The sequence below is a fragment of the Amia ocellicauda genome, chromosome 8, assembly GCF_036373705.1.
Source record: "Amia ocellicauda isolate fAmiCal2 chromosome 8, fAmiCal2.hap1, whole genome shotgun sequence".
NCBI lineage: Eukaryota > Metazoa > Chordata > Actinopteri > Amiiformes > Amiidae > Amia > Amia ocellicauda.
This window is the reverse complement of record NC_089857.1, coordinates 8,795,645-8,816,783: the sequence shown is the minus strand read 5'-3', so window position 1 is coordinate 8,816,783 and position 21,139 is coordinate 8,795,645. Positions and strand designations below refer to the sequence as shown.

The 21,139-nt window shown below is 43.6% G+C and overlaps 16 non-coding genes and 2 pseudogenes across 16 annotated transcripts; all 18 read left to right on the top strand.

Annotated features, from left to right (window-relative positions):
* The first annotated feature begins 492 nt into the window (after positions 1 to 492).
* LOC136756290 (5S ribosomal RNA) lies at positions 493 to 611 on the top strand. Its single transcript, XR_010818384.1, has one exon. It is a non-coding gene; the product is annotated as a 5S ribosomal RNA (ribosomal RNA).
* A 1,066-nt stretch (positions 612 to 1,677) lies between these two features.
* LOC136758000 (5S ribosomal RNA) lies at positions 1,678 to 1,796 on the top strand. The gene has a single exon (XR_010819808.1). It is a non-coding gene; the product is annotated as a 5S ribosomal RNA (ribosomal RNA).
* A 1,055-nt stretch (positions 1,797 to 2,851) lies between these two features.
* On the top strand, positions 2,852 to 2,970 carry LOC136757999 (5S ribosomal RNA). The gene has a single exon (XR_010819807.1). It is a non-coding gene; the product is annotated as a 5S ribosomal RNA (ribosomal RNA).
* Positions 2,971 to 4,036: 1,066 nt separating this feature from the next.
* LOC136757603 (uncharacterized) lies at positions 4,037 to 4,145 on the top strand (annotated as a pseudogene).
* Positions 4,146 to 5,211: 1,066 nt separating this feature from the next.
* Positions 5,212 to 5,330, top strand: LOC136757998 (5S ribosomal RNA). The gene has a single exon (XR_010819806.1). It is a non-coding gene; the product is annotated as a 5S ribosomal RNA (ribosomal RNA).
* A 1,066-nt stretch (positions 5,331 to 6,396) lies between these two features.
* LOC136756289 (5S ribosomal RNA) lies at positions 6,397 to 6,515 on the top strand. The gene has a single exon (XR_010818383.1). It is a non-coding gene; the product is annotated as a 5S ribosomal RNA (ribosomal RNA).
* Positions 6,516 to 7,581: 1,066 nt separating this feature from the next.
* LOC136757996 (5S ribosomal RNA) lies at positions 7,582 to 7,700 on the top strand. Its single transcript, XR_010819804.1, has one exon. It is a non-coding gene; the product is annotated as a 5S ribosomal RNA (ribosomal RNA).
* A 1,066-nt stretch (positions 7,701 to 8,766) lies between these two features.
* Positions 8,767 to 8,885, top strand: LOC136757994 (5S ribosomal RNA). The gene has a single exon (XR_010819803.1). It is a non-coding gene; the product is annotated as a 5S ribosomal RNA (ribosomal RNA).
* A 1,066-nt stretch (positions 8,886 to 9,951) lies between these two features.
* LOC136756288 (5S ribosomal RNA) lies at positions 9,952 to 10,070 on the top strand. Its single transcript, XR_010818382.1, has one exon. It is a non-coding gene; the product is annotated as a 5S ribosomal RNA (ribosomal RNA).
* A 1,066-nt stretch (positions 10,071 to 11,136) lies between these two features.
* LOC136757993 (5S ribosomal RNA) lies at positions 11,137 to 11,255 on the top strand. Its single transcript, XR_010819802.1, has one exon. It is a non-coding gene; the product is annotated as a 5S ribosomal RNA (ribosomal RNA).
* A 1,067-nt stretch (positions 11,256 to 12,322) lies between these two features.
* On the top strand, positions 12,323 to 12,441 carry LOC136757569 (5S ribosomal RNA). Its single transcript, XR_010819560.1, has one exon. It is a non-coding gene; the product is annotated as a 5S ribosomal RNA (ribosomal RNA).
* A 1,050-nt stretch (positions 12,442 to 13,491) lies between these two features.
* LOC136756467 (5S ribosomal RNA) lies at positions 13,492 to 13,610 on the top strand. Its single transcript, XR_010818550.1, has one exon. It is a non-coding gene; the product is annotated as a 5S ribosomal RNA (ribosomal RNA).
* Positions 13,611 to 14,676: 1,066 nt separating this feature from the next.
* Positions 14,677 to 14,795, top strand: LOC136757992 (5S ribosomal RNA). Its single transcript, XR_010819801.1, has one exon. It is a non-coding gene; the product is annotated as a 5S ribosomal RNA (ribosomal RNA).
* A 1,066-nt stretch (positions 14,796 to 15,861) lies between these two features.
* On the top strand, positions 15,862 to 15,980 carry LOC136756496 (5S ribosomal RNA). The gene has a single exon (XR_010818576.1). It is a non-coding gene; the product is annotated as a 5S ribosomal RNA (ribosomal RNA).
* Positions 15,981 to 17,046: 1,066 nt separating this feature from the next.
* On the top strand, positions 17,047 to 17,165 carry LOC136757991 (5S ribosomal RNA). Its single transcript, XR_010819800.1, has one exon. It is a non-coding gene; the product is annotated as a 5S ribosomal RNA (ribosomal RNA).
* Positions 17,166 to 18,231: 1,066 nt separating this feature from the next.
* Positions 18,232 to 18,360, top strand: LOC136757644 (uncharacterized; annotated as a pseudogene).
* Positions 18,361 to 19,410: 1,050 nt separating this feature from the next.
* LOC136757990 (5S ribosomal RNA) lies at positions 19,411 to 19,529 on the top strand. The gene has a single exon (XR_010819799.1). It is a non-coding gene; the product is annotated as a 5S ribosomal RNA (ribosomal RNA).
* A 1,055-nt stretch (positions 19,530 to 20,584) lies between these two features.
* Positions 20,585 to 20,703, top strand: LOC136756311 (5S ribosomal RNA). The gene has a single exon (XR_010818404.1). It is a non-coding gene; the product is annotated as a 5S ribosomal RNA (ribosomal RNA).
* The last annotated feature ends 436 nt before the right edge of the window (positions 20,704 to 21,139 follow it).

Here is a 21,139-nt window from a genome sequence, read left to right as displayed (position 1 = left end):
TCAAGGTTTGTTTCTCTTCATATGTTTTACTGGTTTACATTTGTCTCAGCAACCTGTTGAATGATTCTTCTGCTTTCAAAACAAAATGACAACAGGATGAATGCACACACTTGAAAATACAATACATGCAATGTTATGCATCATAGTGATGCAACCTCCTTTCAGTTTCATACTGCATGTCAATTGAAATCCTTACTGAAATGCACACCTTCTCAAGATTGCGCTTGACTGGCATGTCAGGCACTCAATTACAGCTGTATTATCAAGACAATGTGTTCGTTTTGTAAAATATAGTTCCGGTCTGGTGTGGCACCCCAGCTAACGCACAACGTTGCCACAATGTTGCCACAACGTGGCGTCTTAGCAGGGACTGTCTGCGGCGCGCTGGTGTGTCCCGGGCTTTAGAGTAGAGAGACAGTTCAACTGTAAGTATGAACGGCAGAAACGGATATTGCCTTCCCTTTAAGTAGAGCGTCAGGGACAGCATTCCTGGCTTACGGCCATACTAGCCTGAATACGCCCGATCTCGTCCGATCTCGGAAGCTAAGCAGGCTCGGGCCTGGTCAGTACTTGCATGGGAGACCGCCTGGGAATACCAGGTGCTGTAAGCTTTTGCATCTTTTACACACCAGAGGGCGACAAATCACGAGTTTTAACTTTGGATACACGCAATTTCATCATTATTTCAGATTTGACTTCCCCAAATACACAGGCATACAATAGATCTTGTTCTCCAACGTAAACGGTCCCTAGTAACTAGGGTACATTCGTAAATAAATTGAGCATCATGGCTAGAAGTTACTAAATGTTGCCTAATCTTTCTCATCGAGAAATGACACAATTACAGCAACACAAAAAGGAACTCCACCGGACAAAGTTCAGTGCTCACAAGGAGCCTCATTCAACACACACGGTTCCATTCCCATTCATGCAAAGCACGAAAGTGTAAAACTTGGGAACATACTTGAGAGCAAAGATCACATTCAATCTCATTCAAGGCACGGATGTGAATGCAACGGGATGAAATTACTGAAATGATGCCTGCCCTCGAACTGTGATGATGGACTACCCGACTCGCCAATAATATTGGGTTCTGGTGTATTGAAATACAGGAGCTGCTGGATTTGTGTGTTTTCTTACCCCCTCACCATAGTTTGTCAAATGTTTAAACAACTGAACTTATATTCAAGGTTTGTTTCTCTTCATATGTTTTACTGGTTTACATTTGTCTCAGCAACCTGTTGAATGATTCTTCTGCTTTCAAAACAAAATGACAACAGGATGAATGCACACACTTGAAAATACAATACATGCAATGTTATGCATCATAGTGATGCAACCTCCTTTCAGTTTCATACTGTATGTCAATTGAAATCCTTATTGAAATGCACACCTTCTCAAGATTGAGCTTGACTGGCGTGTCAGGCACTCAATTACAGCTGTATTATCAAGACAATGTGTTCGTTTTGTAATATATAGTTCCGGTCTGGTGTGGCACCCCAGCTAACGCACAACGTTGCCACAATGTTGCCACAACGTGGCGTGTTAGCAGGGACTGTCTGCGGCGCGCTGGTGTGTCCCGGGCTTTAGAGTAGAGAGACAGTTCAACTGTAAGTATGAACGGCAGAAACGGATATTGCCTTCCCTTTAAGTAGAGCGTCAGGGACAGCCTCCCTGGCTTACGGCCATACTAGCCTGAATACGCCCGATCTCGTCCGATCTCGGAAGCTAAGCAGGCTCGGGCCTGGTCAGTACTTGGATGGGAGACCGCCTGGGAATACCAGGTGCTGTAAGCTTTTGCATCTTTTACACACCAGAGCGCGACAAATCACGAGTTTTAACTTTGGATACACGCAATTTCATCATTATTTCAGATTTGACTTCCCCAAATACACAGGCATACAATAGATCTTGTTCTCCAACGTAAACGGTCCCTAGTAAATAGGGTACATTCGTAAATAAATTGAGCATCATGGCTAGAAGTGACTAAATGTTGCCTAATCTTTCTCATCGAGAAATGACACAATTACAGCAACACAAAAAGGAACTCCACCGGACAAAGATCAGTGCTCACAAGGAGCCTCATTCAACACACACGGTTCCATTCCCATTCATGCAAAGCACGAAAGTGTAAAACTTGGGAACATACTTGAGAGCAAAGATCACATTCAATCTCATTCAAGGCACGGATGTGAATGCAACGGGATGAAATTACTGAAATGATGCCTGCCCTCGAACTGTGATGATGGACTACCCGACTCGCCAATAATATTGGGTTCTGGTGTATTGAAATACAGGAGCTGCTGGATTTGTGTGTTTTCTTACCCCCTCACCATAGTTTGTCAAATGTTTAAACAACTGAACTTATATTCAAGGTTTGTTTCTCTTCATATGTTTTACTGGTTTACATTTGTCTCAGCAACCTGTTGAATGATTCTTCTGCTTTCAAAACAAAATGACAACAGGATGAATGCACACACTTGAAAATACAATACATGCAATGTTATGCATCATAGTGATGCAACCTCCTTTCAGTTTCATACTGCATGTCAATTGAAATCCTTACTGAAATGCACACCTTCTCAAGATTGCGCTTGACTGGCGTGTCAGGCACTCAATTACAGCTGTATTATCAAGACAATATGTTCGTTTTGTAATATATAGTTCCGGTCTGGTGTGGCACCCCAGCTAACGCACAACGTTGCCACAACGTTTCGTGTTAGCAGGGACTGTCTGCGGCGCGCTGGTGTGTCCCGGACTTTAGAGTAGAGAGAGAGTTCAACTGCAAGTATGAGCGGCAGAAACGGATATTGCCTTCCCTTTAAGTAGAGCGTCAGGGACAGCCTCCCTGGCTTACGGCCATACTAGCCTGAATACGCCCGATCTCGTCCGATCTCGGAAGCTAAGCAGGCTCGGGCCTGGTCAGTACTTGGATGGGAGACCGCCTGGGAATACCAGGTGCTGTAAGCTTTTGCATCTTTTACACACCAGAGGGCGACAAATCACGAGTTTTAACTTTGGATACACGCAATTTCATCATTATTTCAGATTTGACTTCCCCAAATACACAGGCATACAATAGATCTTGTTCTCCAACGTAAACGGTCCCTAGTAACTAGGGTACATTCGTAAATAAATTGAGCATCATGGCTAGAAGTGACTAAATGTTGCCTAATCTTTCTCATCGAGAAATGACACAATTACAGCAACACAAAAAGGAACTCCACCGGACAAAGTTCAGTGCTCACAAGGAGCCTCATTCAACACACACGGTTCCATTCCCATTCATGCAAAGCACGAAAGTGTAAAACTTGGGAACATACTTGAGAGCAAAGATCACATTCAATCTCATTCAAGGCACGGATGTGAATGCAACGGGATGAAATTACTGAAATGATGCCTGCCCTCGAACTGTGATGATGGACTACCCGACTCGCCAATAATATTGGGTTCTGGTGTATTGAAATACAGGAGCTGCTGGATTTGTGTGTTTTCTTACCCCCTCACCATAGTTTGTCAAATGTTTAAACAACTGAACTTATATTCAAGGTTTGTTTCTCTTCATATGTTTTACTGGTTTACATTTGTCTCAGCAACCTGTTGAATGATTCTTCTGCTTTCAAAACAAAATGACAACAGGATGAATGCACACACTTGAAAATACAATACATGCAATGTTATGCATCATAGTGATGCAACCTCCTTTCAGTTTCATACTGCATGTCAATAGAAATCCTTACTGAAATGCACACCTTCTCAAGATTGCGCTTGACTGGCGTGTCAGGCACTCAATTACAGCTGTTTTATCAAGAGAATGTGTTCGTTTTGTAATATATAGTTCCGGTCTGGTGTGGCACCCCAGCTAACGCACAACGTTGCCACAATGTTGCCACAACGTGGCGTGTTAGCAGGGACTGTCTGCGGCGCGCTGGTGTGTCCCGGGCTTTAGAGTAGAGAGACAGTTCAACTGTAAGTATGAGCGGCAGAAACGGATATTGCCTTCCCTTTAAGTAGAGCGTCAGGGACAGCCTCCCTGGCTTACGGCCATACTAGCCTGAATACGCCCGATCTCGGAAGCTAAGCAGGCTCGGGCCTGGTCAGTACTTGGATGGGAGACCGCCTGGGAATACCAGGTGCTGTAAGCTTTTGCATCTTTTACACACCAGAGGGCGACAAATCACGAGTTTTAACTTTGGATACACGCAATTTCATCATTATTTCAGATTTGACTTCCCCAAATACACAGGCATACAATAGATCTTGTTCTCCAACGTAAACGGTCCCTAGTAACTAGGGTACATTCGTAAATAAATTGAGCATCATGGCTAGAAGTGACTAAATGTTGCCTAATCTTTCTCATCGAGAAATGACACAATTACAGCAACACAAAAAGGAACTCCACCGGACAAAGTTCAGTGCTCACAAGGAGCCTCATTCAACACACACGGTTCCATTCCCATTCATGCAAAGCACGAAAGTGTAAAACTTGGGAACATACTTGAGAGCAAAGATCACATTCAATCTCATTCAAGGCACGGATGTGAATGCAACGGGATGAAATTACTGAAATGATGCCTGCCCTCGAACTGTGATGATGGACTACCCGACTCGCCAATAATATTGGGTTCTGGTGTATTGAAATACAGGAGCTGCTGGATTTGTGTGTTTTCTTACCCCCTCACCATAGTTTGTCAAATGTTTAAACAACTGAACTTATATTCAAGGTTTGTTTCTCTTCATATGTTTTACTGGTTTACATTTGTCTCAGCAACCTGTTGAATGATTCTTCTGCTTTCAAAACAAAATGACAACAGGATGAATGCACACACTTGAAAATACAATACATGCAATGTTATGCATCATAGTGATGCAACCTCCTTTCAGTTTCATACTGCATGTCAATAGAAATCCTTACTGAAATGCACACCTTCTCAAGATTGCGCTTGACTGGCGTGTCAGGCACTCAATTACAGCTGTTTTATCAAGAGAATGTGTTCGTTTTGTAATATATAGTTCCGGTCTGGTGTGGCACCCCAGCTAACGCACAACGTTGCCACAATGTTGCCACAACGTGGCGTGTTAGCAGGGACTGTCTGCGGCGCGCTGGTGTGTCCCGGGCTTTAGAGTAGAGAGACAGTTCAACTGTAAGTATGAACGGCAGAAACGGATATTGCCTTCCCTTTAAGTAGAGCGTCAGGGACAGCCTCCCTGGCTTACGGCCATACTAGCCTGAATACGCCCGATCTCGTCCGATCTCGGAAGCTAAGCAGGCTCGGGCCTGGTCAGTACTTGGATGGGAGACCGCCTGGGAATACCAGGTGCTGTAAGCTTTTGCATCTTTTACACACCAGAGGGCGACAAATCACGAGTTTTAACTTTGGATACACGCAATTTCATCATTATTTCAGATTTGACTTCCCCAAATACACAGGCATACAATAGATCTTGTTCTCCAACGTAAACGGTCCCTAGTAACTAGGGTACATTCGTAAATAAATTGAGCATCATGGCTAGAAGTGACTAAATGTTGCCTAATCTTTCTCATCGAGAAATGACACAATTACAGCAACACAAAAAGGAACTCCACCGGACAAAGATCAGTGCTCACAAGGAGCCTCATTCAACACACACGGTTCCATTCCCATTCATGCAAAGCACGAAAGTGTAAAACTTGGGAACATACTTGAGAGCAAAGATCACATTCAATCTCATTCAAGGCACGGATGTGAATGCAACGGGATGAAATTACTGAAAAGATGCCTGCCCTCGAACTGTGATGATGGACTACCCGACTCGCCAATAATATTGGGTTCTGGTGTATTGAAATACAGGAGCTGCTGGATTTGTGTGTTTTCTTACCCCCTCACCATAGTTTGTCAAATGTTTAAACAACTGAACTTATATTCAAGGTTTGTTTCTCTTCATATGTTTTACTGGTTTACATTTGTCTCAGCAACCTGTTGAATGATTCTTCTGCTTTCAAAACAAAATGACAACAGGATGAATGCACACACTTGAAAATACAATACATGCAATGTTATGCATCATAGTGATGCAACCTCCTTTCAGTTTCATACTGCATGTCAATTGAAATCCTTACTGAAATGCACACCTTCTCAAGATTGCGCTTGACTGGCATGTCAGGCACTCAATTACAGCTGTATTATCAAGACAATGTGTTCGTTTTGTAAAATATAGTTCCGGTCTGGTGTGGCACCCCAGCTAACGCACAACGTTGCCACAATGTTGCCACAACGTGGCGTCTTAGCAGGGACTGTCTGCGGCGTGCTGGTGTGTCCCGGGCTTTAGAGTAGAGAGACAGTTCAACTGTAAGTATGAACGGCAGAAACGGATATTGCCTTCCCTTTAAGTAGAGCGTCAGGGACAGCATTCCTGGCTTACGGCCATACTAGCCTGAATACGCCCGATCTCGTCCGATCTCGGAAGCTAAGCAGGCTCGGGCCTGGTCAGTACTTGCATGGGAGACCGCCTGGGAATACCAGGTGCTGTAAGCTTTTGCATCTTTTACACACCAGAGGGCGACAAATCACGAGTTTTAACTTTGGATACACGCAATTTCATCATTATTTCAGATTTGACTTCCCCAAATACACAGGCATACAATAGATCTTGTTCTCCAACGTAAACGGTCCCTAGTAACTAGGGTACATTCGTAAATAAATTGAGCATCATGGCTAGAAGTTACTAAATGTTGCCTAATCTTTCTCATCGAGAAATGACACAATTACAGCAACACAAAAAGGAACTCCACCGGACAAAGTTCAGTGCTCACAAGGAGCCTCATTCAACACACACGGTTCCATTCCCATTCATGCAAAGCACGAAAGTGTAAAACTTGGGAACATACTTGAGAGCAAAGATCACATTCAATCTCATTCAAGGCACGGATGTGAATGCAACGGGATGAAATTACTGAAATGATGCCTGCCCTCGAACTGTGATGATGGACTACCCGACTCGCCAATAATATTGGGTTCTGGTGTATTGAAATACAGGAGCTGCTGGATTTGTGTGTTTTCTTACCCCCTCACCATAGTTTGTCAAATGTTTAAACAACTGAACTTATATTCAAGGTTTGTTTCTCTTCATATGTTTTACTGGTTTACATTTGTCTCAGCAACCTGTTGAATGATTCTTCTGCTTTCAAAACAAAATGACAACAGGATGAATGCACACACTTGAAAATACAATACATGCAATGTTATGCATCATAGTGATGCAACCTCCTTTCAGTTTCATACTGTATGTCAATTGAAATCCTTATTGAAATGCACACCTTCTCAAGATTGAGCTTGACTGGCGTGTCAGGCACTCAATTACAGCTGTATTATCAAGACAATGTGTTCGTTTTGTAATATATAGTTCCGGTCTGGTGTGGCACCCCAGCTAACGCACAACGTTGCCACAATGTTGCCACAACGTGGCGTGTTAGCAGGGACTGTCTGCGGCGCGCTGGTGTGTCCCGGGCTTTAGAGTAGAGAGACAGTTCAACTGTAAGTATGAACGGCAGAAACGGATATTGCCTTCCCTTTAAGTAGAGCGTCAGGGACAGCCTCCCTGGCTTACGGCCATACTAGCCTGAATACGCCCGATCTCGTCCGATCTCGGAAGCTAAGCAGGCTCGGGCCTGGTCAGTACTTGGATGGGAGACCGCCTGGGAATACCAGGTGCTGTAAGCTTTTGCATCTTTTACACACCAGAGCGCGACAAATCACGAGTTTTAACTTTGGATACACGCAATTTCATCATTATTTCAGATTTGACTTCCCCAAATACACAGGCATACAATAGATCTTGTTCTCCAACGTAAACGGTCCCTAGTAAATAGGGTACATTCGTAAATAAATTGAGCATCATGGCTAGAAGTGACTAAATGTTGCCTAATCTTTCTCATCGAGAAATGACACAATTACAGCAACACAAAAAGGAACTCCACCGGACAAAGTTCAGTGCTCACAAGGAGCCTCATTCAACACACACGGTTCCATTCCCATTCATGCAAAGCACGAAAGTGTAAAACTTGGGAACATACTTGAGAGCAAAGATCACATTCAATCTCATTCAAGGCACGGATGTGAATGCAACGGGATGAAATTACTGAAATGATGCCTGCCCTCGAACTGTGATGATGGACTACCCGACTCGCCAATAATATTGGGTTCTGGTGTATTGAAATACAGGAGCTGCTGGATTTGTGTGTTTTCTTACCCCCTCACCATAGTTTGTCAAATGTTTAAACAACTGAACTTATATTCAAGGTTTGTTTCTCTTCATATGTTTTACTGGTTTACATTTGTCTCAGCAACCTGTTGAATGATTCTTCTGCTTTCAAAACAAAATGACAACAGGATGAATGCACACACTTGAAAATACAATACATGCAATGTTATGCATCATAGTGATGCAACCTCCTTTCAGTTTCATACTGCATGTCAATAGAAATCCTTACTGAAATGCACACCTTCTCAAGATTGCGCTTGACTGGCGTGTCAGGCACTCAATTACAGCTGTTTTATCAAGAGAATGTGTTCGTTTTGTAATATATAGTTCCGGTCTGGTGTGGCACCCCAGCTAACGCACAACGTTGCCACAATGTTGCCACAACGTGGCGTGTTAGCAGGGACTGTCTGCGGCGCGCTGGTGTGTCCCGGGCTTTAGAGTAGAGAGACAGTTCAACTGTAAGTATGAACGGCAGAAACGGATATTGCCTTCCCTTTAAGTAGAGCGTCAGGGACAGCCTCCCTGGCTTACGGCCATACTAGCCTGAATACGCCCGATCTCGTCCGATCTCGGAAGCTAAGCAGGCTCGGGCCTGGTCAGTACTTGGATGGGAGACCGCCTGGGAATACCAGGTGCTGTAAGCTTTTGCATCTTTTACACACCAGAGGGCGACAAATCACGAGTTTTAACTTTGGATACACGCAATTTCATCATTATTTCAGATTTGACTTCCCCAAATACACAGGCATACAATAGATCTTGTTCTCCAACGTAAACGGTCCCTAGTAACTAGGGTACATTCGTAAATAAATTGAGCATCATGGCTAGAAGTGACTAAATGTTGCCTAATCTTTCTCATCGAGAAATGACACAATTACAGCAACACAAAAAGGAACTCCACCGGACAAAGATCAGTGCTCACAAGGAGCCTCATTCAACACACACGGTTCCATTCCCATTCATGCAAAGCACGAAAGTGTAAAACTTGGGAACATACTTGAGAGCAAAGATCACATTCAATCTCATTCAAGGCACGGATGTGAATGCAACGGGATGAAATTACTGAAAAGATGCCTGCCCTCGAACTGTGATGATGGACTACCCGACTCGCCAATAATATTGGGTTCTGGTGTATTGAAATACAGGAGCTGCTGGATTTGTGTGTTTTCTTACCCCCTCACCATAGTTTGTCAAATGTTTAAACAACTGAACTTATATTCAAGGTTTGTTTCTCTTCATATGTTTTACTGGTTTACATTTGTCTCAGCAACCTGTTGAATGATTCTTCTGCTTTCAAAACAAAATGACAACAGGATGAATGCACACACTTGAAAATACAATACATGCAATGTTATGCATCATAGTGATGCAACCTCCTTTCAGTTTCATACTGCATGTCAATTGAAATCCTTACTGAAATGCACACCTTCTCAAGATTGCGCTTGACTGGCATGTCAGGCACTCAATTACAGCTGTATTATCAAGACAATGTGTTCGTTTTGTAAAATATAGTTCCGGTCTGGTGTGGCACCCCAGCTAACGCACAACGTTGCCACAATGTTGCCACAACGTGGCGTCTTAGCAGGGACTGTCTGCGGCGCGCTGGTGTGTCCCGGGCTTTAGAGTAGAGAGACAGTTCAACTGTAAGTATGAACGGCAGAAACGGATATTGCCTTCCCTTTAAGTAGAGCGTCAGGGACAGCATTCCTGGCTTACGGCCATACTAGCCTGAATACGCCCGATCTCGTCCGATCTCGGAAGCTAAGCAGGCTCGGGCCTGGTCAGTACTTGCATGGGAGACCGCCTGGGAATACCAGGTGCTGTAAGCTTTTGCATCTTTTACACACCAGAGGGCGACAAATCACGAGTTTTAACTTTGGATACACGCAATTTCATCATTATTTCAGATTTGACTTCCCCAAATACACAGGCATACAATAGATCTTGTTCTCCAACGTAAACGGTCCCTAGTAACTAGGGTACATTCGTAAATAAATTGAGCATCATGGCTAGAAGTTACTAAATGTTGCCTAATCTTTCTCATCGAGAAATGACACAATTACAGCAACACAAAAAGGAACTCCACCGGACAAAGTTCAGTGCTCACAAGGAGCCTCATTCAACACACACGGTTCCATTCCCATTCATGCAAAGCACGAAAGTGTAAAACTTGGGAACATACTTGAGAGCAAAGATCACATTCAATCTCATTCAAGGCACGGATGTGAATGCAACGGGATGAAATTACTGAAATGATGCCTGCCCTCGAACTGTGATGATGGACTACCCGACTCGCCAATAATATTGGGTTCTGGTGTATTGAAATACAGGAGCTGCTGGATTTGTGTGTTTTCTTACCCCCTCACCATAGTTTGTCAAATGTTTAAACAACTGAACTTATATTCAAGGTTTGTTTCTCTTCATATGTTTTACTGGTTTACATTTGTCTCAGCAACCTGTTGAATGATTCTTCTGCTTTCAAAACAAAATGACAACAGGATGAATGCACACACTTGAAAATACAATACATGCAATGTTATGCATCATAGTGATGCAACCTCCTTTCAGTTTCATACTGTATGTCAATTGAAATCCTTATTGAAATGCACACCTTCTCAAGATTGAGCTTGACTGGCGTGTCAGGCACTCAATTACAGCTGTATTATCAAGACAATGTGTTCGTTTTGTAATATATAGTTCCGGTCTGGTGTGGCACCCCAGCTAACGCACAACGTTGCCACAATGTTGCCACAACGTGGCGTGTTAGCAGGGACTGTCTGCGGCGCGCTGGTGTGTCCCGGGCTTTAGAGTAGAGAGACAGTTCAACTGTAAGTATGAACGGCAGAAACGGATATTGCCTTCCCTTTAAGTAGAGCGTCAGGGACAGCCTCCCTGGCTTACGGCCATACTAGCCTGAATACGCCCGATCTCGTCCGATCTCGGAAGCTAAGCAGGCTCGGGCCTGGTCAGTACTTGGATGGGAGACCGCCTGGGAATACCAGGTGCTGTAAGCTTTTGCATCTTTTACACACCAGAGCGCGACAAATCACGAGTTTTAACTTTGGATACACGCAATTTCATCATTATTTCAGATTTGACTTCCCCAAATACACAGGCATACAATAGATCTTGTTCTCCAACGTAAACGGTCCCTAGTAAATAGGGTACATTCGTAAATAAATTGAGCATCATGGCTAGAAGTGACTAAATGTTGCCTAATCTTTCTCATCGAGAAATGACACAATTACAGCAACACAAAAAGGAACTCCACCGGACAAAGTTCAGTGCTCACAAGGAGCCTCATTCAACACACACGGTTCCATTCCCATTCATGCAAAGCACGAAAGTGTAAAACTTGGGAACATACTTGAGAGCAAAGATCACATTCAATCTCATTCAAGGCACGGATGTGAATGCAACGGGATGAAATTACTGAAATGATGCCTGCCCTCGAACTGTGATGATGGACTACCCGACTCGCCAATAATATTGGGTTCTGGTGTATTGAAATACAGGAGCTGCTGGATTTGTGTGTTTTCTTACCCCCTCACCATAGTTTGTCAAATGTTTAAACAACTGAACTTATATTCAAGGTTTGTTTCTCTTCATATGTTTTACTGGTTTACATTTGTCTCAGCAACCTGTTGAATGATTCTTCTGCTTTCAAAACAAAATGACAACAGGATGAATGCACACACTTGAAAATACAATACATGCAATGTTATGCATCATAGTGATGCAACCTCCTTTCAGTTTCATACTGCATGTCAATTGAAATCCTTACTGAAATGCACACCTTCTCAAGATTGCGCTTGACTGGCGTGTCAGGCACTCAATTACAGCTGTTTTATCAAGACAAATGTGTTCGTTTTGTAAAATATAGTTCCGGTCTGGTGTGGCACCCCAGCTAACGCACAACGTTGCCACAACGTTGCCACAACGTGGCGTGTTAGCAGGGACTGTCTGCGGCGCGCTGGTGTGTCCCGGGCTTTAGAGTAGAGAGACAGTTCAACTGTAAGTATGATCGGCAGAAACGGATATTGCCTTCCCTTTAAGTAGAGCGTCAGGGACAGCCTCCCTGGCTTACGGCCATACTAGCCTGAATACGCCCGATCTCGACCGATCTCGGAAGCCAGGCAGCCTCGGGCCTGGTCAGTACTTGGATGGGAGACCGCCTGGGAATACCAGGTGCTGTAAGCTTTTGCACCTTTTACACACCAGAGGGCGACAAATCACGAGTTTTAACTTTGGATACACACAATTTCATCATTATTTCAGATTTTACTTCCCCAAATACACAGGCATACAATAGATCTTGATCTCCAACGTAAACGGTCCCTAGTAACTAGGGTACATTCGTAAATTAATTGAGCATCATGGCTAGAAGTGACTCAATGTTGCCTAATCTTTCTCATCAAGAAATGACACAATTACAGCAACACAAAAAGGAACTCCACCACACAAAGTTCAGTGCTCACAAGGAGACTCATTCAACACACACGGTTCCATTCCCATTCATGCAAAGCACGAAAGTGTAAAACTTGGGAACATACTTGAGAGCAAAGATCACATTCAATCTCATTCAAGGCACGGATGTGAATGCAACGGGATGAAATTACTGAAATGATGCCTGCCCTCGAACTGTGATGATGGACTACCCGACTCGCCAATAATATTGGGTTCTGGTGTATTGAAATACAGGAGCTGCTGGATTTGTGTGTTTTCTTACCCCCTCACCATAGTTTGTCAAATGTTTAAACAACTGAACTTATATTCAAGGTTTGTTTCTCTTCATATGTTTTACTGGTTTACATTTGTCTCAGCAACCTGTTGAATGATTCTTCTGCTTTCAAAACAAAATGACAACAGGATGAATGCACACACTTGAAAATACAATACATGCAATGTTATGCATCATAGTGATGCAACCTCCTTTCAGTTTCATACTGCATGTCAATTGAAATCCTTACTGAAATGCACACCTTCTCAAGATTGCGCTTGACTGGCGTGTCAGGCACTCAATTACAGCTGTTTTATCAAGACAATGTGTTCGTTTTGTAATACATAGGTCTGGTGTGGCACCCCAGCTAACGCACAACGTTGCCACAACGTTTCGTGTTAGCAGGGACTGTCTGTGGCGCGCTGGTGTGTCCCGGACTTTAGAGTAGAGAGACAGTTCAACTGCAAGTATGAGCGGCAGAAACGGATATTGCCTTCCCTTTAAGTAGAGCGTCAGGGACAGCCTCCCTGGCTTACGGCCATACTAGCCTGAATACGCCCGATCTCGTCCGATCTCGGAAGCTAAGCAGGCTCCGGCCTGGTCAGTACTTGGATGGGAGACCGCCTGGGAATACCAGGTGCTGTAAGCTTTTGCATCTTTTACACACCAGAGGGCGACAAATCACGAGTTTTAACTTTGGATACACGCAATTTCATCATTATTTCAGATTTGACTTCCCCAAATACACAGGCATACAATAGATCTTGTTCTCCAACGTAAACGGTCCCTAGTAACTAGGGTACATTCGTAAATAAATTGAGCATCATGGCTAGAAGTGACTAAATGTTGCCTAATCTTTCTCATCGAGAAATGACACAATTACAGCAACACAAAAAGGAACTCCACCGGACAAAGTTCAGTGCTCACAAGGAGCCTCATTCAACACACACGGTTCCATTCCCATTCATGCAAAGCACGAAAGTGTAAAACTTGGGAACATACTTGAGAGCAAAGATCACATTCAATCTCATTCAAGGCACGGATGTGAATGCAACGGGATGAAATTACTGAAATGATGCCTGCCCTCGAACAGTGATGATGGACTACCCGACTCGCCAATAATATTGGGTTCTGGTGTATTGAAATACAGGAGCTGCTGGATTTGTGTGTTTTCTTACCCCCTCACCATAGTTTGTCAAATGTTTAAACAACTGAACTTATATTCAAGGTTTGTTTCTCTTCATATGTTTTACTGGTTTACATTTGTCTCAGCAACCTGTTGAATGATTCTTCTGCTTTCAAAACAAAATGACAACAGGATGAATGCACACACTTGTAAATACAATACATGCAATGTTATGCATCATAGTGATGCAACCTCCTTTCAGTTTCATACTGCATGTCAATTGAAATCCTTACTGAAATGCACACCTTCTCAAGATTGCGCTTGACTGGCGTGTCAGGCACTCAATTACAGCTGTTTTATCAAGACAATGTGTTCGTTTTGTAATACATAGTTCCGGTCTGGTGTGGCACCCCAGCTAACGCACAACGTTGCCACAATGTTGCCACAACGTGGCGTGTTAGCAGGGACTGTCTGCGGCGCGCTGGTGTGTCCCGGGCTTTAGAGTAGAGAGACAGTTCAACTGTAAGTATGAACGGCAGAAACGGATATTGCCTTCCCTTTAAGTAGAGCGTCAGGGACAGCCTCCCTGGCTTACGGCCATACTAGCCTGAATACGCCCGATCTCGTCCGATCTCGGAAGCTAAGCAGGCTCGGGCCTGGTCAGTACTTGGATGGGAGACCGCCTGGGAATACCAGGTGCTGTAAGCTTTTGCATCTCTTACACACCAGAGGGCGACAAATCACGAGTTTTAACTTTGGATACACGCAATTTCATCATTATTTCAGATTTGACTTCCCCAAATACACAGGCATACAATAGATCTTGTTCTCCAACGTAAACGGTCCCTAGTAACTAGGGTACATTCGTAAATAAATTGAGCATCATGGCTAGAAGTGACTAAATGTTGCCTAATCTTTCTCATCGAGAAATGACACAATTACAGCAACACAAAAAGGAACTCCACCGGACAAAGTTCAGTGCTCACAAGGAGCCTCATTCAACACACACGGTTCCATTCCCATTCATGCAAAGCACGAAAGTGTAAAACTTGGGAACATACTTGAGAGCAAAGATCACATTCAATCTCATTCAAGGCACGGATGTGAATGCAACGGGATGAAATTACTGAAATGATGCCTGCCCTCGAACTGTGATGATGGACTACCCGACTCGCCAATAATATTGGGTTCTGGTGTATTAAAATACAGGAGCTGCTGGATTTGTGTGTTTTCTTACCCCCTCACCATAGTTTGTCAAATGTTTAAACAACTGAACTTATATTCAAGGTTTGTTTCTCTTCATATGTTTTACTGGTTTACATTTGTCTCAGCAACCTGTTGAATGATTCTTCTGCTTTCAAAACAAAATGACAACAGGATGAATGCACACACTTGAAAATACAATACATGCAATGTTATGCATCATAGTGATGCAACCTCCTTTCAGTTTCATACTGCATGTCAATTGAAATCCTTACTGAAATGCACACCTTCTCAAGATTGCGCTTGACTGGCGTGTCAGGCACTCAATTACAGCTGTTTTATCAAGACAATGTGTTCGTTTTGTAATATATAGTTCCGGTCTGGTGTGGCACCCCAGCTAACGCACAACGTTGCCACAACGCTGCCACAACGTGGCGTGTTAGCAGGGACTGTCTGCGGCGCGCTGGTGTGTCCCGGGCTTTAGAGTAGAGAGACAGTTCAACTGTAAGTATGAACGGCAGAAACGGATATTGCCTTCCCTTTAAGTAGAGCGTCAGGGACAGCCTCCCTGGCTTACGGCCATACTAGCCTGAATACGCCCGATCTCGTCCGATCTCGGAAGCTAAGCAGGCTCTGGCCTGGTCAGTACTTGGATGGGAGACCGTCTGGGAATACCAGGTGCTGTAAGCTTTTGCATCTTTTACACACCAGAGGGCGACAAATCACGAGTTTTAACTTTGGATACACGCAATTTCATCATTATTTCAGATTTGACTTCCCCAAATACACAGGCATACAATAGATCTTGTTCTCCAACGTAAACGGTCCCTAGAAACTAGGGTACATTCGTAAATAAATTGAGCATCATGGCTAGAAGTGACTAAATGTTGCCTAATCTATCTCATCGAGAAATGACACAATTACTGCAACACAAAAAGGAACTCCACCGGACAAAGTTCAGTGCTCACAAGGAGCCTCATTCAACACACACGGTTCCATTCCCATTCATGCAAAGCACGAAAGTGTAAAACTTGGGAACATACTTGAGAGCAAAGATCACATTCAATCTCATTCAAGGCACGGATGTGAATGCAACGGGATGAAATAACTGAATTGATGCCTGCCCTCGAACTGTGATGATGGACTACCCGACTCGCCAATAATATTGGCTTCTGGTGTATTGAAATACAGGAGCTGCTGGATGTGTGTGTTTTCTTACCCCCTCACCATAGTTTGTCAAATGTTTAAACAACTGAATTTATATTCAAGGTTTGTTTCTCTTCATATGTTTTACTGGTTTACATTTGTCTCAGCAACCTGTTGAATGATTCTTCTGCTTTCAAATTAAAATGACAACAGGATGAATGCACACACTTGAAAATACAATACATGCAATGTTATGCATCATAGTGATGCAACCTCCTTTCAGTTTCATACTGCATGTCAATTGAAATCCTTACTGAAATGCACACCTTCTCAAGATTGCGCTTGACTGGCGTGTCAGGCACTCAATTACAGCTGTTTTATCAAGACAATGTGTTCGTTTTGTAATACATAGTTCCGGTCTGGTGTGGCACCCCAGCTAACGCACAACGTTGCCACAATGTTGCCACAACGTGGCGTGTTAGCAGGGACTGTCTGCGGCGCGCTGGTGTGTCCCGGGCTTTAGAGTAGAGAGACAGTTCAACTGTAAGTATGAACGGCAGAAACGGATATTGCCTTCCCTTTAAGTAGAGCGTCAGGGACAGCCTCCCTGGCTTACGGCCATACTAGCCTGAATACGCCCGATCTCGTCCGATCTCGGAAGCTAAGCAGGCTCGGGCCTGGTCAGTACTTGGATGGGAGACCGCCTGGGAATACCAGGTGCTGTAAGCTTTTGCATCTTTTACACACCAGAGGGCGACAAATCACGAGTTTTAACTTTGGATACACGCAATTTCATCATTATTTCAGATTTGACTTCCCCAAATACACAGGCATACAATAGATATTGTTCTCCAACGTAAACGGTCCCTAGTAACTAGGGTACATTCGTAAATAAATTGAGCATCATGGCTAGAAGTGACTAAATGTTGCCTAATCTTTCTCATCGAGAAATGACACAATTACAGCAACACAAAAAGGAACTCCACCGGACAAAGTTCAGTGCTCACAAGGAGCCTCATTCAACACACACGGTTCCATTCCCATTCATGCAAAGCACGAAAGTGTAAAACTTGGGAACATACTTGAGAGCAAAGATCACATTCAATCTCATTCAAGGCACGGATGTGAATGCAACGGGATGAAATTACTGAAATGATGCCTGCCCTCGAACTGTGATGATGGACTACCCGACTCGCCAATAATATTGGGTTCTGGTGTATTGAAATACAGGAGCTGCTGGATTTGTGTGTTTTCTTACCCCCTCACCATAGTTTGTCAAATGTTTAAACAACTGAACTTATATTCAAGGTTTGTTTCTCTTCATATGTTTTACTGGTTTACATTTGTCTCAGCAACCTGTTGAATGATTCTTCTGCTTTCAAAAAAAAATGACAACAGGATGAATGCACACACTTGAAAATACAATAAATGCAATGTTATGCATCATAGTGATGCAACCTCCTTTCAGTTTCATACTGCATGTCAATTGAAATCCTTACTGAAATGCACACCTTCTCAAGATTGCGCTTGACTGGCGTGTCAGGCACTCAATTACAGCTGTTTTATCAAGACAATGTGTTCGTTTTGTAATACATAGTTCCGGTCTGGTGTGGCACCCCAGCTAACGCACAACGTTGCCACAATGTTGCCACAACGTGGCGTGTTAGCAGGGACTGTCTGCGGCGCGCTGGTGTGTCCCGGGCTTTAGAGTAGAGAGACAGTTCAACTGTAAGTATGAACGGCAGAAACGGATATTGCCTTCCCTTTAAGTAGAGCGTCAGGGACAGCCTCCCTGGCTTACGGCCATACTAGCCTGAATACGCCCGATCTCGTCCGATCTCGTCCGATCTTGGAAGCCAAGCAGGCGCGGGCCTGGTCAGTACTTGGATGGGAGACCGCCTGGGAATACCAGGTGCTGTAAGCTTTTGCATCTCTTACACACCAGAGGGCGACAAATCACGAGTTTTAACTTTGGATACACGCAATTTCATCATTATTTCAGATTTGACTTCCCCAAATACACAGGCATACAATAGATCTTGTTCTCCAACGTAAACGGTCCCTAGTAACTAGGGTACATTCGTAAATAAATTGAGCATCATGGCTAGAAGTGACTAAATGTTGCCTAATCTTTCTCATCGAGAAATGACACAATTACAGCAACACAAAAAGGAACTCCACCGGACAAAGTTCAGTGCTCACAAGGAGCCTCATTCAACACACACGGTTCCATTCCCATTCATGCAAAGCACGAAAGTGTAAAACTTGGGAACATACTTGAGAGCAAAGATCACATTCAATCTCATTCAAGGCACGGATGTGAATGCAACGGGATGAAATTACTGAAATGATGCCTGCCCTCGAACTGTGATGATGGACTACCCGACTCGCCAATAATATTGGGTTCTGGTGTATTGAAATACAGGAGCTGCTGGATTTGTGTGTTTTCTTACCCCCTCACCATAGTTTGTCAAATGTTGAAACAACTGAACTTATATTCAAGGTTTGTTTCTCTTCATATGTTTTACTGGTTTACATTTGTCTCAGCAACCTGTTGAATGATTCTTCTGCTTTCAAAACAAAATGACAACAGGATGAATGCACACACTTGAAAATACAATACATGCAATGTTATGCATCATAGTGATGCAACCTCCTTTCAGTTTCATACTGCATGTCAATTGAAATCCTTACTGAAATGCACACCTTCTCAAGATTGCGCTTGAATGGCGTGTCAGGCACTCAATTACAGCTGTTTTATCAAGACAATGTGTTAGTTTTGTAATACATTGGTCTGGTGTGGCACCCCAGCTAACGCACAACGTTGCCACAACGTTTCGTGTTAGCAGGGACTGTCTGCGGCGCGCTGGTGTGTCCCGGGCTTTAGAGTAGAGAGACAGTTCAACTGTAAGTATGAACGGCAGAAACGGATATTGCCTTCCCTTTAAGTAGAGCGTCAGGGACAGCCTCCCTGGCTTACGGCCATACTAGCCTGAATACGCCCGATCTCGTCCGATCTCGGAAGCTAAGCAGGCTCGGGCCTGGTCAGTACTTGGATGGGAGACCGCCTGGGAATACCAGGTGCTGTAAGCTTTTGCATCTTTTACACACCAGAGGGCGACAAATCACGAGTTTTAACTTTGGATACACGCAATTTCATCATTATTTCAGATTTGACTTCCCCAAATACACAGGCATACAATAGATCTTGTTCTCCAACGTAAACGGTCCCTAGTAACTAGGGTACATTCGTAAATAAATTGAGCATCATGGCTAGAAGTGACTAAATGTTGCCTAATCTTTCTCATCGAGAAATGACACAATTACAGCAACACAAAAAGGAACTCCACCGGACAAAGTTCAGTGCTCACAAGGAGCCTCATTCAACACACACGGTTCCATTCCCATTCATGCAAAGCACAAAAGTGTAAAACTTGGGAACATACTTGAGAGCAAAGATCACATTCAATCTCATTCAAGGCACGGATGTGAATGCAACGGGATGAAATTACTGAAATGATGCCTGCCCTCGAACTGTGATGATGGACTACCCGACTCGCCAATAATATTGGGTTCTGGTGTATTGAAATACAGGAGCTGCTGGATTTGTGTGTTTTCTTACCCCCTCACCATAGTTTGTCAAATGTTTAAACAACTGAACTTATATTCAAGGTTTGTTTCTCTTCATATGTTTTACTGGTTTACATTTGTCTCAGCAACCTGTTGAATGATTCTTCTGCTTTCAAAACAAAATGACAACAGGATGAATGCACACACTTGAAAATACAATACATGCAATGTTATGCATTATAGTGATGCAACCTCCTTTCAGTTTCATACTGCATGTCAATTGAAATCCTTACTGAAATGCACACCTTCTCAAGATTGCGCTTGACTGGCGTGTCAGGCACTCAATTACAGCTGTATTATCAAGACAATGTGTTCGTTTTGTAATACATAGTTCCGGTCTGGTGTGGCACCCCAGCTAACGCACAACGTTGCCACAACGTTTCGTGTTAGCAGGGACTGTCTGCGGCGCGCTGGTTTGTCCCGGGCTTTAGAGTAGAGTGACAGTTCAACTGTAAGTATGAACGGCAGAAACTGATATTGCCTTCCCTTTAAGTAGAGCGTCAGGGACAGCCTCCCTGGCTTACGGCCATACTAGCCTGAATACGCCCGATCTCGTCCGATCTCGGAAGCTAAGCAGGCTCGGGCCTGGTCAGTACTTGAATGGGAGACCGCCTGGGAATACCGGGTGCTGTAAGCTTTTGCATCTTTTACACACCAGAGGGCGACAAATCACGAGTTTTAACTTTGGATACACGCAATTTCATCATTATTTCAGATTTGACTTCCCCAAATACACAGGCATACAATAGATCTTGTTCTCCAACGTAAACGGTCCCTAGTAACTAGGGTACATTCGTAAATAAATTGAGCATCATGGCTAGAAGTGACTAAATGTTGCCTAATCTTTCTCATCGAGAAATGACACAATTACAGCAACACAAAAAGGAACTCCACCGGACAAAGTTCAGTGCTCACAAGGAGCCTCATTCAACACACACGGTTCCATTCCCATTCATGCAATGCACTAAAGTGTAAAACTTGGGAACATACTTGAGAGCAAAGATCACATTCAATCTCATTCAAGGCACGGATGTGAATGCAACGGGATGAAATTACTGAAATGATGCCTGCCC